The 17,104-nt window shown below is 36.1% G+C and overlaps 1 pseudogene; it reads left to right on the top strand.

Moving 5' to 3' along the window:
* The first annotated feature begins 1,659 nt into the window (after positions 1-1,659).
* The window catches only part of LOC113092306 (connector enhancer of kinase suppressor of ras 2-like), a 34,191-nt pseudogene continuing 18,746 nt past the window's right edge, over positions 1,660-17,104 (top strand).

Below are 17,104 nucleotides of genomic sequence, written 5' to 3'. Positions count from 1 at the left end.
TTCCAGGCAGTTCATAACATTTTCTGTTGATTGGAAATTCTCAATTATTGCCCTGATGGTGGAAATGCACATTTTCACTGCTCTAACTCTTTTCTTAAAGCCACTTCACCAATTTGTGAAGCTCAATTATTTTTCTGCACATCAGAAATATATGCTTGGTTTTTCTCATTGTGATGGATGATTAAGGAATGTGGGCTTGTTTTTCCCTCCTCTTTATATTCTGTGAAACAGGAAGCAATGGCTGGATAATTTCATGTTCATAATCACCCTAGAGTGCTCAAAATTGTGAATATGAATGGGAATATACTGTTTTACTCAAAATAATTTCTAGGGGCGCCGATAATTGTGTCCAACATGTATTTGAGAAAAACATTCATTTCATAATGATATTTCTCTGCATTTTAAATTCTTAATATCCAATGGAAGTTTAGAATTTTGTGATTTTTTTTTTAAATAAAAGATTTTAATTTTCACAGCCTCCTTTGAACATATTTACCAAGGGTCCCGATATTTTGGCCATGACTGTAAATAAAAAAATAAAGGTATAGGCTCCTCCCAAAAATTATGTCATAACTCTCACCCTCTTGTCATTCTAAAATTGTATGACTTTCTCTGTTTCTGATAAACACACACACACAACAAAAATATATTTTGAAGAATGTAACCAAGCCATTTTGGCTTTGAATGGGCAAATATACACTATGATATTTTTTTTTAAAATAACTTATTTTATGTTCTACAGAATATTTTTAAAATATAATTTTTAAACAACAAAAAGGGTGAGTAAAGGATGACAACATTTCATTTTGGGGTCAAAATTCTGTTAAATGAATGGTTACATAAACCAAGCTGATTTGTCTGCACATCATGGGGATTTTCTTTGTTGAGCACCGTGTTTCTTTTAAGAAAGAAGCCTTAATTGGGACAGGCTAGTGGCATGAAAGTCAGCCGACGGCATTGGATGTTTCCCCTTGAATGATCATGCACAAAGCCCTGACTATAGGTCACTTCAATTTTGAGGACAGCAGGCATTTAAATCACCTTAAACATGCATTTTTATGTACATTTTTCTTTAGATAAAGATTTTTATCATGCATTCAATCAAATGCATATCTTTCTAAAACTAAATATTAATTATTATTTAGATTGTGTTAATATGTGTGCATCTTATCTCTATATGCATGATGGGTTAAAGGGATAATTCACCCAAAATGAAAATATTCATAATTTATTCACCCTCATGTTGTTCCAGACCCATATGACTTTCTTCCATTGAAAACATGAGAGGGGTTAGGATGGACAGTATTAGTCACCATTCACTTTTGTTGCATCTTATTTCCATAAAATGAAAGGCGAATAGTAACTGAGACTGTTATTCTGCTCAACAATTCCTATCGTGTTCCACAGAAGAAAGAATCTTCACTATTCCTTTAAATAAATGATTGGTCTTTAAAAAAAAAATACTCTTCACCCAAACATTGAAATAAAAGAGGCTTCCAAATAAACTGTGACTCGTTTGATTCTACAAACACAATAAAATAATAGAGCATTCCAGTCCCAATCTTTTAATACTATTTGTAAGGGTGTATTTAGTAATTCTCTCGTTTGGCACACAGCTCAGTTATGGAGATGTTTCCGCTGCTTGGCCCTCATGACGGCTTATTTACCAGAGCCAACGACTGGCGAGAATGGACGAGGCGCGAGTCATACGAGTGTGCGCGAGGGGCGCGCGTGCAGACTACAGTTTGCTGGTAACAGCTGCGTGAATTCACTGTTGTCTGCCTTCTACGACTCGATATAAATGGGATGAGAAACTGAAACAGTACATGCATCGCAATGATAAGGAGGATAAAACCTCGCGCGAGACCAAGAGAAATCTAACGTTATTCTGACAGCTTCTCTCTCAAAGACTGCTGCGAAGGAATGAAGAGCAATGCTTTGAACTCGAAAGACCACTGACGCTTCGTTTGCAAGAACCAGAGCTGAATTTGCAGGGTAAACATGCAGCGGATGAAAAACGGGTAGAAATCTGCCTGAGTGGATCTGGAGTGTGCTGAAGCGCTTCTTTCGCACCTTTGTTTGGCACCGTCTGCAAAAACTTCCACAATGGCTTTGGTCATGGAACCTGTGAGCAGGTGGTCAACAAGCCAGGTGGTCGACTGGATGAAAGGTGTGTATTTTGCATTATTATGTAGAATAATGGAGAAAATACTATATAGCCTATGCAGTTAGAATATCATGTGAAAAAAAATTCGTTTATAAAATACAAATGTTACATATTTGTCCAGATTTGCGAGCGTGCCAGATTTAATTGAACTCGTTTTAAAGAAACGTCACTGCGTATTAAGGCGCGCGAAGCTAGCGCACTTAAACTGTCATGCAGTTAAGATTGTGGTCTATCATATATTGAGCTTCTTGCAGTGAATGTTTTTGACAGATGTTGATGTCGGCAATACACGTAAAATAAAGATGTTAGAATTCGTTTAAAAATTATAGGCCTATTCATGAATGAAGTTGGTTGAGTGGTCACGTCATCTCATCGAACAGAATGTAAAGTGACGGGTCACGTGGAGGCTGAGAGATCAGCTGGGACCACTCTGGCAGTCAAAAGGCTCAATGGGCCCTCCATGGTCACTTAAAGTTCACGAATGGGTCTTTTCATGAACGTTGGCTAAAGAACACAGTGTTGCTCACACACAAAAAACTCACCACTATAATAATGCATGAACAGTACACTGTAACATAAACACATTTGTGTGCATACATGGTAGCAAAACTAAGAACGTAATTAAATAATACAAAATATAACCAAATTATTTTTACAATTTGTCTGTTGTTTATTTTAGCTTTCACTGTAAAACAATGTGTATTTTTCAACTATACACTGATTTTTTTTAATTAAAACAATTATCTGAGTATGTTTTACAATAAAATACTATTTTGTATTACTATTTACTTCAATATTTCATGTTTATATCGATGTGTTGCTTTTTACTTGAACAGTTACTTGTTTAACTGTTTACAAGCAATTTCTGAGTGAAAATAGTTTCTAGCCCAATTGTTTTCAGTGCATAATGATTGGAATATTTCATAGTAAAATACAAATGTTGTCCTGTTATATATATATTACACTGGCATATCAGTTATGATTACCGTTTGGGTTTTTATTGTAAGATTTTGAATGGTATTTTGTGTTTAATTTAAATTAAATTTATTTATTTATTTTTACAATTAAGCTTTTATGTTTAATTAAATGGCAAAAAGGTCTAATCCATAATGCAGCCTTTTCTGGCCAAACAAAAAACAGCCAACTTATACAGACAGAAATAGACATGTCGACAATGCATCCACATGTCCCGTTTTCTGTTATACGATAATATGTGAGGGGAGTGAAAGGCAGTCAAATGATCCATTTACTATAATTTGGTTATGCAACATTAAACACAGTCATACTGTCCTTTGGTTTCATTTAAGAGGATGTGATTGGAAAACAGTCTCATTATAGAACATGTACATTAGGTCTATAACAACACAAAAAATCTTTTGTATTAGATATGGTGAACCTCTTTGAGAAAGATCATTTGAGTGTAATTGGATGGTTTATTTAGCTCAGGAGTTTTAGATTGAAGTGAGAAAAGAAAGGAAGACAGTCATTTGTAATTCAAATGAGGAAAACGTTCCACTTGGCTGAATGTTTTGCCTTTAAAGTAATTCTGTTTTTGAAAAAGGGAGATCAGCATCTCCATCTTATTACTCCTGTGAGGATTCACAAGACAGGAATTCGGTCCTCAATGTATACGCTTGTGCAGGAATGACTGCAGGTGTGCTTTTCAGAGGTAACCAGCTTCAATAAACATAAAACAATGTGCACTTGTTTGCCTGCACGTGTTATCTTGTTGTGTGGATGTCTTGGCTTGAGTTTTGTTTGTGTCAGATGGCGTGTGATGTGTCCGGGAGTGTAAATAAGGTGATGGCTCATACGGATGATAACGTTCTTCAATGTGTTATTCACTTATTTTGCTCATAAGCAGGAACATGGCTGATGCACATTAGATCACAGTTAATATGTGCAATAAACACATGTAGTCAAATACCTAAAGGTAAAGAACTGTTTAAAGTACAAACATCCTTATATTTGGGCACATCTAAACTGCTAAGGAAGGGTAAGCGAGATACGAGATGAAAAGGCAGTGTAGGAATCATAAAGAATTATAGCAAGGCGGCGTTCCTCCCTAAGGGAATGCCAGAAAGGCTTTCTCATGCTGTTTGTACACTAAAAGCATGCTCACAAGTACACACCGTCACTCTGTAAGTTAATGTCTCCTGAGGGTCACAGAGAATTTTAAGAATCTTCAGACATCTTGACGTGGCCGATGCTTGGCTTCTAAAAAGCTGGAGAATTTTATCGGCATCTGTCTGTTATGTGCCGAAAGCTGCTGTATCATCTGCTGAGACACACTGAGGAGCAGAAGATAACATATTCATGTGTAAGGCTGTGTTAAAGCCCCTTTGGGCTAATGGTGTTTGTGTGATCATTAGAGCCTTCTGATCAGCAGCGTGCAATAATGTGCTCAAAGTTTCACACAAAGATATCAAACCTTGCACAACAACAACAACAAAAGACAATTCTGTTATCGTTTGACTTATTGGTCTGTTTCATATACATTTTATAATACTTTTATTGTGCTTTTTTGTATAGCTGGGTGTTTACACAAATTTCATGATTTAAAGTGCCCTTATTATGCCTTTTCGACTATTACCTTTCATTCACTGTGTCATGTAGCTGTATGTTATCATAAACTATCTGCAAATATATATATATATTATGAGGATTGTCAAACAAAATCGATTCAAGAATTTGAGTGAACTTCACAAGGAATGGACTGATGCTGGGGTCAAGGCATACAGACAGACGTGTCAAGGAATTTGGCTACAGTTGTCGTATTCCTCTTGTTAAGCCGCTCCTGAACCACAGACATCGTCAGAGGTGTCTTACCTGGGCTAAGCAGAAGAAGAACTGGACTGTAGCCCAGTGGTCCAAAGTCCTCTTTTCAGATGAGAGCAAGTTTTGTATTTCATTTGGAAACCAAGCTCCTAGAGTCTGGAGGAAGGTGGAGAAGCTCATAGTCCAAGTTTCTTGAAGTCCAGTGTTAAGTTTCCTCAGTCTGTGATGATTTGGGGTGCAATGTCATCTGCTGGTGTTGGTCCATTGTGTTTTTTGAAAACCAAAGTCACTGCACCCATTTACCAAGAAATTTTGGAGCACTTCATGCTTTCTTCAGCTTTTTGAAGATGCTGATTTAATTTTTCAGCAGGATTTGGCACCTGCCCACACTGCCAAAAGCACCAAAAGTTGGTTAAATGACAATGGTGTTGGTGTGCTTGACTGGCCAGCAAACTCTTCAGACCTGAACCCCAGAGAGAATCTATGTGGTATTGTCAAGAGGAAGATGAGAAATAAAAAAGAACCACAGACTTATAGGTTTGCTCCACCCCAAAATTAAAATTTTGTCATTAATCATTTACCCCCATGTCATTCCAAACCCGTAAAAGCTCCATTCGTCTTCGGAACACAATTTAAGATATTCTGGATGAAAATGTGGAGGCTTGAGACAGTCCCATAGACTGCCAATGAAATAGCAGGTCCATAAAAGGTATGAAAAGTGGTCATCAGAATACTCCAAATGCCATCAGACGTGCAATCTGGGTAATATTTGAAGCGACGGGAACTCTTTTTGTAAGCGAAGAAAAGTGTATTTAGCTTTAATTTGAAATAATACAGTGCATTCTTACGGTGCAGAGGACACATAAGAGCACACACAGCATGGTGATATGGAGTGACAGAGAGGAGACTGTTCACAAATTATTGAGTTATTTTTGTTTTCTTTGCTTACAAAAAGGGTTCCCGTCACTTCATATAACCTAGATTGCATGTCTGATGGCAGATGGAGTATTCTGACGATGACTTTTCAAACCTTTTATGGACCTTGACACTGTTATTTACTTGGCAGTCTAAGGGACTGTCTCAAGCCTCCAAGTTTTCATCCAAAATATCTTAAATTTTAAATATAAAATATCTTAAATATAAAATATAAAATGGTCTAATCAGATTCCATGATCTATGCTAAGCTAAGCTAAAAGTGCTTCCACCAGACTCAGAGATAGGCTGAATAGATTTGAAAACAGTAAAACTCAACTGTTTAACTGTTTAAGGGGAGTTGGAAAATGAGCCTATTTTCAAAAAAAGTGGAGTGTACATGTGCGCTACCGCAGCACCACGGCTCTAGCGAAAGATTTGTTCTATATAGTAACTGTTGCGGTTTTGAATATTTCTGAAGACATATTCTCTGTGTAAATCCAGACAGTCTAGACAGTGATTCCTGTACCCTTATTCACAGGTTTCCTAGAACACTGCAATTACTATGTTGCAGCTCTAACATTAGCATACGGTTCAGTGATGACCCCGAGGTGATGCCGCTGAGGGCTGGACAACAGCCTTCCCAGCGCAGAAAAGCCCTGTGACCTTCCCTCAATGCTCTTTTTTTTCTGCCCCCCTCAATGCCTCCTGTGACTCACTCCTATGCCCCCCTGAGAGTGGTGCCATGGGCTTTCTGAGCACAATAATAGCAGTAAATCCAATAAAACTGCTAACAATAAAGCTTAAATGTAGCCTTGATTAAATGCACGTTGTACTTATCTATTTAACTGAGCAGTTCAACAGGTATTTCACACATATCGGCCAAACACAGACTGTTTTGCAGTTTGTTGACAGACACTGTAAAATAACTACAGTAGCTGTGCAAATGTTACACAGATTCCTGCATATTACCCCAGAGAAATTATCTGTCTTGAAATGGGAAAGCAGTGTGTCATCAATAAAGGGATAATTCATCCCAAAAATTACAATTCATGTAGTTCCAAACCTGTCCTGTAGTACTTTCCTTTGGACCATTTTGAACAAGTGTTATGGTCAATCAGGTTGTATTTTTGAGTTGGATGAATCAGTAAATTGGTTGATCCATTTCACAAAACCAGTCTGAATGATTAATTCAGGAATTAGAAGGATCTGGTTCTTGAGTTCAAGTGATCTGGTTGCATCAGCTCACTGGATGGGAAGATTATTAACGAATGACGTGGTAAATTTCGGTCTGTTCCTTACACAAGTACATTAATATATATAAACTTTAAATATGGTGTAAAAGTCATATTCGACTGATTTTTGTCATACTTTTATTGTGCTGCCATTTCGAATTTCCATTCCAGTGTTATTTAATATCATTGAGATGCTAGTTTTTATAAAAATTTTGAATTCATTTTATTATTGTTTTCTTCTGTTTTAATTTAATTTTAATTAAAATTGTAGTCATTTTTTGGGGTGTTTTGTCCTTTTTAAATAAAGTTTTAATAGTCTACATAGTCTATAAATTTTTATTTAGGTTTAGTTATTTTAGTACATCAAGTTAAAAAAAAATTAAAATGAGTAATGTTGCCTTGGCAACTGGCTGAAATAATAAAAACAAAATATTTTCAGTTGCCATTTTTTTTTTCCAAGTAACATTTTTAAATGGTTTTAGTTTTAGATAACTGGTAATGCTTAAGATTATGGAACACTGTTCACTATTAACTATTTGCTGATTGTTTATTAGTACTTATAAAGCATGTATTAATGCCTTATTTTACACGACTACCACTGCAACAACAACTTTACTTAATATCAAGCAGCAAAATGAGTTTATTGAGGGAAAACTCTCTATATCTCTATGTAACTCAAGTAAGCATGGCTTGCTTAGAGAGTTATGAAGCTCTTGATCCCTCTTTTGGTTCTGGGCTACACATTTTGCCAAAGGATGGATTCAGGACAGTTTAGAGGATTTCAGGTCACAGCTGAAGTGGACCAGTAAGCTGCTTTAGTCAATGTACTGTAAAGCTACAATCAGATTTTCTTCTTCAGCACAAGTTTGTCTCCTTACTCAGTTATTCCTTAAGCTACTTCACTCTCACCCTCTCGCTGCATCTTCCTCGGTTCTGACTGTTGGCCGATCACTCGCTTTACTTTACAGAGATTAATGGCCCCAGATGAATGTGCGGCGCTCTTCTTTGTAGTATCTAATACAACTTAACCACAGCGGCTGCAATTAACAGCAGATTAATGTCCTCCTAATCAATGAGTTTACTGTTTGTGTACACAGCCGCTGTGTGAGCTGGACTGTCTCACTCAGCCGCAGGAAGAGCAACACTCTCTTAGTTCAACTGCTGAAAAGACAATTGATTTCATGTTGCTTTTTCTAATTATTGGGGAAGTTACTCTGACAAAAACAAATGCTTTGCCTTTCCTGACTTGTTTCTGTTGTGAATCTGTCATGGTAAAATATATCTACACCATTGCTATTTAGAACAACTATTGAGAGTCTTGAAGGGGTGGTTGATTGCGATTTAACTTTTTTAATGTTAGTGTGTAATGTTGCTGTTTGAGTATAAACAATATATGAAAAGTAGCAGTGCTGAAAGTTAATCAGAGATATCTTTTAAAGGTCCCCTTCTTCGTGATTCCATGTTTTAAACTTTAGTTAGTGTGTAATGTTGTTGTTAGAGTATAAATAATATCTGTACAATTCTAAAGCTCAAAGTTCAATGCCAAGCGAGATATTTTATTTAACAGAATTTGCCTACAAAAAATGACCCCTTTGGACTACATCCCTCTAGTTCCTGTAGTAATGATGTCACTAAAACAGTTTTTTGACTAATCTCCGCCCACATGAATACACAAAAAAGGGGGCGTGGTCTTGTTGCGCTCCGACGGAGAAGAAGGAAGAGCTGTTTGTGTTTGTCACCATGTCGTCGAAACGCTGTTATTTTCATCAATCATCTTTGTTTGGGCTTCCCAGGGACGCTGTACTTGGAGATTAATGGTTACAATTTATGTTTAACTCGGTTCCCGAAAATTATAATCCACATGTAAAACTATGTGCAGCACATTTTGCTGAGGACATATTCCTCAATCTCGATTAGTTTAATGCCGGATTCACACAAAGATTATTCTTGAAAAATCTCAGCCCATCGTGTATTTCTGAGGGAGGGGCTTCATAAAAACGGAAATAAATTGAGGCGCTTGTCAGAGAATGGACAGATTGGTGTGGAATAAAGGTAAATGATGTGAAAAATAATGCGTTTTTAAAAAACAAAGCATGAACACGTAAGAATGCACCCCATAAACACAAACAAGCCTAGAAAAAAAACAGTCAAACAGCGCTTTAATAATAATATTCCTATAATATTTCATTAGCATAACGATGCAAACACCACACAAAAGCTGATATCTCTGAATAGTCCATCGATGTATTAGATGTTTCTTTCTTTATTTGTCATATATAAGCTTCTCATGTCACTGCCAGTTTTTTGTTTTGGTAATGAGGTCCTACTTAAACGCTCTCCCCGTCCTTATAGCGTCTCTATGGCAACGTACAGCAATGAACGTGATGATTTCTTTCATTTGGAGGGAATTTAGATCAGCATGGTTAAGAAGCAGATTTGTTAAGCCCTCAAATTGCATGCAAAGCCTTGAAACCTTCGCTTTCAGCAGTTTTGAATCATGCCAATATCTGAACTTTCTCCTCACAATCCATTAGATGTATGCCACAGAGAGATGAATATCAGGGATTTGATGAAAGGGGCATATTACATGCTCTGCAGCCTTGTCTTTTGTTGTGAAATGAGCATGCAGATAATAATATAAAGGAGTCATAAAAGAAGGAATACAAGTCTGTGAGGGAATTTAAGGGTGGTGGAGAGGAAATGAATAGTGCTGAGGACAGAAGGAGGGAGCTGCATGAAGTGAATATGGAAAACGCTGAGGTAAAGGTCCTTAATAAGTTAATTCGATTTAATAAGATTTAGCAGCCAAATTACATTTTAGTTCTCGAATGACCATTATACATTTTTTTTTTTTTTTGTGAAAGATTTATTATTGTTATTATTTAATTGCATTAGTTGATTTATTAAACATTTTGTAATTATAACACTCACGAGTCAGTTGTGAACCTGATATTCAGTTCACTGACTCTGATTCAAGCCATTAGCTTGCAAACAAATTCAAGGCCTCTTCATGAATCTTTTTAAACAGACTTATCTGAAATAATGGGCTCATAAGAGTCTTTTCATGAATCAGACATAACTTGCATTATGCTTTTTGTTTTTGAAATGCTGGTGCATGCTGACAATAAACCAGATCATAAATGAAGAGACAACATGTGGATGTTTGCAAAGTTTTTCTGATGAGAGTTTGTATCATTTTATAATGACTTTTATTTATTTATTCATTCATTCATTGATTCATAGCATTGAATTAATTGTTTGTTGCATTGAATTTGCAGCCTTGAGCCTTGACCATGTGTTTGCAAAATATTTAATTAATTATTTTAAATATTATTTATTAATTTATTATTTATATCTTCAATTCAGTGAGGGAGTCAGTGAACCCAGTATGATTTACTGTGAGTGAATCTGATTCAAATTGCTAGCTCATAAGCCAATATGAGACTTTTCGTGGATCTTTTTGCCTGACTCATAAAAAAAATTGGTTCATAAAAGTCTTTGTGAATCGGGTATTATGTTTGTTGAAATGCTGATTTATGCTGGTAAATGCCACTGTACTGTATATGGATGCTCACAATGACCATTTTATTTGCATATTTTGCAGCCTGTAGTCCTAAGAATGGTTGAATCACACCATAATAATATGGAAATAACTACCTGCTTGTTTGTACATAAATGATCTCAAATCAACATGTATCTTTTGGTTTAGCTGAATGTGTTAAAGAATTTCTGCCTCTCTTCTATAAATATATGTTGTTTTGTGTGAATCTGTGGGAGAAGGAAACAATTGCAAAGGATCAGTATAGAAGGGTAGGGGGCACGGGGGAGGCATGTGTTTCCCAGACAACAGCTAGCTCTTGCCAAACAGGTCTTCCCTTATTAGTGACAATAGTGCTTGAAGTCCACTGACGTCTGTTGATGACAGCAAAGCATTTCAAAGTTGTGTGTCTCAGTCCGTGCCGGTCCACAAAATGAGGCCTGTTTAAACAGCTGTGTGCCAAGACTTTCACAATCTCTCACTACTGTCCTTTAGAGATCTTTTTTTATTTGTGCTATACATACATAAACACGCAATCGGCTCCCACACTCCTATGTTGGGAGCTGCTTATAATGTCTGTTTTAGTCTCATTTCATCAGATTGTAACCAAACGTATTAATAAAACTGTTTTGTAAATGAATACATACTATCCAAGATGCTTTAGCAACTTGACTGATGTTTGATTTAGCTGTGCGTTGCTCTTTTAAAGGTTTGGATGACTGTCTGCTGCAGTACATTAAGAACTTTGAGCAGGAAAAGGTGGGCGGTGAACAGCTGTTGAGAATCACCCATCAGGAGCTCGAGGATCTGGGTGTTTCTCGAATCGGCCACCAGGAACTCATTCTGGAGGCTGTGGACCTGCTTTGTGCACTGGTGAGCACGCACACAGCACACACACAGGTGCATTGTGTTCTCACCACACAACAATTGTCTGCTTTACCAAGTAAGTGTGTTTTAATAACGTTTTGTTAAATGGCAGTGTATTCTTTTTATAATAACATAAATGAAATGGCATAATAGAAATTATAAAATGCATAGTTACAGTTCTGGATGCACCTGTTTAATTTTCCATGGCTGTATTTTATATGATTTATTATTTATGTTCACAATATATGACATCCACCTAGTTCTATAGATCAGGGTTTCCAAAGTGTAAAAAAAGTGACAATTTAGAATTATAATTTAAATAATATATAATAATAATAATCATTTATATATATATATATATATATATATATATATATATATATATATATATATATATATATATATAAATCCTTATCATTGCGCATAACAGACTGTAAAATAAAATGTAATACAAACAAAGTGATAAACAAATCATGCATGCAAACATAAAAATGTTATACATGTGAGTTAATTATTATATGGAAAATATTTTGAAAAATATATAGGAAGGCAAGGGGCATTTAAGAAAGAGGATCATCATATTTGAGGGTCTGTGTCATCTCTCTTGTAGAGATTGGTATATTAAAATGCACAAAATGATCAAGTACTACATGTTTATCTTTATTCCTGAAGCACCTAACCCTGCACGCTGCCTGTATATTTATGGTAATTGCATCCTGTGCAATTAATAATTGCCAAAACAAACACTTTAAATCCTTGAAAATCCTTCGGATTATCCCTCCATTTCCCACTGTCATCCTGCATATGGATTCTAGGCTGTTCTGACGGGGTACAAGAGAAATAAGAAAGCTGATGCAGAAGAAGGGAAAGAGAGGCGGAGCAACGAAAGATTGTGTGGGCAGAGTCAGTAGAAAATTGGCAGCAGTCGGGTGAGAGAAGGATAACAAATTAAAACAGGAGAGAAAGGCTCAGAGGGAAAGCGAAGAAAAGTGTGTCCTGAGCGAATGAAGGAAGAGGGTAGAAAAAGGAGGGCGAATGGGGAATGTTAGCCAATATATTTGCAAACTGGCCTCTTTTTTTCCCCACCATTTGTTATGTCATGTGCTAAAGCCCAGCTAGTGCCTTAAAGCCTCTTATGTAACGCTTCTCTGGGTTTGTCCAACATGGAGCCCTGCTGCATTTAATATGATTACTCATTTATCTCTCATGTGGGTTCTTTTACAAGACAGACCCTGACCCTCAAAACAGAGTTACAATGCTGAAAATTGTATATTTTCAGCATTGTAAAATATTGCAAAGGTATAATTTTACAATATTCCTGTTTTTAATATATTATGATCTAATAAATGCAGCCTTTGTGAGCATAAAGAAAAAAAACTTATTTCTAAAACATTTTAAAAATCTTACACTGAACCAAACCTTTGAACAGCATGTATATATTTATATATATTTCTAGCATGGTATTTGGCCCTATGACAGTGGCTATGTTTACATGCACCCAAATAATCTGTTTGTAATCGGATTGATGGCTCAATCTGAATGAAAATCATTCATATAAAAGCCTTAATTGATCCGATTGAGCTCGATCCGAATGAAATTTCGATCAGATTGAAGGGGTTGGTTTATTCCTCTTCTAATACGATTGACCATGCATGTAAACACTCGATCAGACTGAACCACGAAACTGAAAGAACTGCGCATGTGCAATGACGCAAGAATAATGTAATGACATATGACACAAGGAGGATTGGCTCTTCCTTTTGAATAAAATGTTGTATGAATGCGTGTCCTCTCATTATAAAATCTCGCACAAGAGAGCTGCATGTTTAGAAAGCCATGTAAAATTTATGTAAGTTCAACATTGTAAAAACATATCTCGAGACTTTTTTTTTGGGGGGGGGGGGGGGGGATGGGGGTTTGTTCCCCATCCCACTGCATCTCATGTTTTTAAATTAAAAAATGTATTCTGTGTGACTGGCTTTCCGCCCTTTGTATTTAACTATGCATGCATACCTGACGCTGTTTTCTTTATAGATTTTTAAGCAACTTAATTAAAATTGGTTTATAAACATTATTGTAAAGATGATGTATTTTTTTTCCACAGTCATGTTTTCTTATGTTTTGAATAAATGTGCATTGGTAATATTTTGCTCGATGCACTCTCTTGTGGCCTCAGGAGAGAAGCCAAAAGCTTTTCTTCACCCTAACTTAAATTATGGATTTTAAATTTGAAAATAATTCGAATTTTGATAACATTTAAGTACAAAACTCTAATTTAGTTTTTCAGCTATTTTGACAGCCCTACTGTGAAGTGGAGCAGGACAACCTAGTTTTGGATACTCATCCACAGGCAACCCATTTTGGGCATGTGGAGTGGCTTTTTGTTTTGTTTTCTTTTTTTTCTTTCTGTGATAAATATGAGCAGCACAGCACAGCGGTTTATATGTATATTTATCGATAAACAGTTAAATATTAATTATGCTGTTTAAAACTAAAGAAACCATTCAGGAGAGTGGTTATTATGTGCAAACAGTGAGAAACTCGATATTATCTATATGTCACTTTCACTTGTCACTTTCACTATTTGAGCAGTGTGCTCATGTCAAAAAAAAATCTATTGTGATTTGAAGCTTGTGACATATAAATGCACTCATCAACCCGATCACTTTATTTAGCATTCATGTAAACACTACAATCAGATTCATCAATCGTAATAAATTTAGTCCATCTGAACCAAAAAGTGTGTATGTAAACATCGCCAGTGTGTTAACAGAGTTTGAGTTGTATGGCTCTAAATAATCCTTTTCTCGTCCTCCGTTTTCTTTCCTCCATTATTTAAAACCACTCAAGCAACTTTTTCCCAGAGAACTTGAGGCTCTATCACAGAGTGCCTCTGACCTCCCCTTTACCCTAACTTTCTAACTTGCTAATACAATCCTTTTCATTGTCTGCCTCCGTTTCATTTAGTTCTGCATGTTTATTTAATCGTTCAGCAGATGCTTTTATCCAAAGCGAATTACAAATGTGGAACATCACAAGTAATTTGTCACACAAGACAAGAGTCAGAAATATATACAGTGCCACATTACAGAGTTTCAGGTAAACACTACAGTATTACAGAAACTGGAGCAGAAATGAAACTTCTATAAAGTAGATAAAATATTTTTTGTATTGTCATAGTTCAGCCATGCTTAAAAAAAAGTTGTCTTTAGCTGTTTCTTGGAGATCATGATGTGTTCACTTTCTCTTTCTTATTCAGAACTATGGACTAGAAACAGAGAACCTGAAGACTCTGACCCATAAGCTGAACTCGTCAGCCAAGAACCTGCAGAACTTCATAATAGGCCGGCGGAGGGGCGGTCACTATGACGGCAGAGCCACCCGAAAACTTCCCAATGACTTTCTGACCTCTGTAGTGGACCTCATCGCTGCTGCCAAGAGCCTGCTGGCTTGGTTGGATAGGTTAGTCCCGCAAAGAGACACAAACACAGATATATATACAGATACATTTTCAAATTTATTAAAATGTGCAGCTGCATATATAGTGGCCCAAATAGGATTTGAACACCAGTACTTAAATTTTTTATGTGATAAATGTTATTGTTTAATTATTGTTAATTAAAACTAAAACTATTAAAATAGTTTTTGTTAATTGAAAATAAAATATAAATATTCAATGAAAAATTTAAAATGTTGCATTGGCAAATAACTGAAAAAAAAAAAACTGATATAAACTGCTTAAACTGATATAAATAGAAAATAAATTTGAAATATTTAATTTTTGTAAAAACCAAAAATATAAAAATTCAAGCTAATAATAAAAGCTTTAGCCACAAATTTTTTTTGGATGTTATTGCATTATTTCACAAAATATTAAATATTAAAATGCCATTTAAAGAAAGATAGCACAAGCTCATATTTTTTGCAAAAAAAAAAAAAAACTTTATTGATGATAAAACAATGGATTTATCATTATTCACAAATTCATTATTATTTGATGTTTGAATCCATTAATTCACAGCGTCCAAAAGTGTCTTTAAGGGCTCCTGTATTTAGCAAACACAAAGTTTCGATCAAAGCAGCCTTAGTGATCCCATTCCTTTATCTACCATGCGTACGGCCACATGACCCCTCATCTCATCTAATTGTCCATCCATTGTTTCGAACTCATCAGTGAGGTCATGCGAGAGGCCACAGATGACACGTTCACGCTGATTTCCTTATGTAATATCCATGAGCAATCAGCTGACAAACAAAAGATGAGTAAATCGCTTACGTAAGTCTCTTCTGTTTCAGAAGAGCTGGCCCTGAAAGCAGCCAGCGTGCCTGCTAAGCGCTTCTGTTATTCTCTCAAGTGTGTGCGCGAGGTCTCATTTTGTGGGTTTGTGTTAATTCCTTCATCAGCTGATGCTTTTGCTGGCCACGCCTCCTCGTTAGTACAGTACGCCAAGTCTACTGTGTAACCGCACATTCATAATTCCAGAGTGCAATTAATCTGCCGTTGTATCTCCCTGGCCTCTGGGTCTCTCTCATTTATTCTCCCCAGACACGATGACAGCAGGAGTGCAGTCCTGGGTGATCCACTTTCATTTGTTACAGTCTTATTATAAAGTGTAAGATAACAACCCCGGAGTCAAATATGTGCGCTCAGTGCACTCATTAAAATAAAGGATGCTTATGTTCTTTCTTCTGTAGTAGAGAAGATTTCAGTGATACTGTTTGCAACATCTAGTCGACTAGTTGATTAGTGCTTTTGCTAGTCGATGTCTTAGGTCAATCACACTAGATATATCTGAAATGGTTAATTTTGAAGTTCCATGTGAACAAATCTGGAAAAAATTTAGTTGTTGACTAAAACTGTAAGCAGGAGATGGGTTTGCACCATTTATGACACTGTGTCATGAAAAACATTTGGGGGAAAACACGCACATTTGTTTTTTCTGTTCTCTATTTTAATATATTTTCAAAAAATTATGGCAAAGCTAAATTTTCAGCATCATTACTCCAGTCTTCTGTGTTGCATGATCCTTCAGACATTATTCTAATATACTGATTTGGTGCTCAAGAAACATTTCAATCGGTGTTGAAAATAGTTGCCATAATACATTTTGTCAAGATTCTTAAAGGGGTGGTGAAATGCTCGTTTTCACTCAATATCCTGTTAATCTTGAGTACCTATAGAGTAGTACTGCATCCTTCATAACTCCAAAAAGTCTTTAGTTTTATTATATTTATAAGAGAAAGATAGTCTGTACCGATTTTTCCCGGGAAAAACACGAGCGGCTGGAGGCGTGACGTGTGGGCGGAGCTAAATAATAACGAGCGCCAGTAAGCTTTTGAGTTGAGAGCGTCTGGAAGCTGTGACATTACCGTGAGGAAAAAAACCATCATCCAAAACAAACCACGGCTAACAGTCAGATTCAGCGTATATTTATGATCCAGAATCAGATCCAGAGGCTGAAATTTAACAAGAGCAGCATCAGCAACGACGTCTCTATGTGGTATGTACTGAAACTGTATATATTTGCTTAGCGGTTTCGGAAAATGACTAAGTTCCACTTTGTCGTCTTTTTTTTTTTTTTTTTTTTTAAGCTGTACATGTGGAAA

Source organism: Carassius auratus, unplaced genomic scaffold, assembly GCF_003368295.1.
Source record: "Carassius auratus strain Wakin unplaced genomic scaffold, ASM336829v1 scaf_tig00214550, whole genome shotgun sequence".
Lineage (NCBI taxonomy): Eukaryota > Metazoa > Chordata > Actinopteri > Cypriniformes > Cyprinidae > Carassius > Carassius auratus.
The sequence above is the reverse complement of the archived record's forward strand: the minus strand, read 5'-3'. Positions and strand labels throughout refer to the sequence as shown.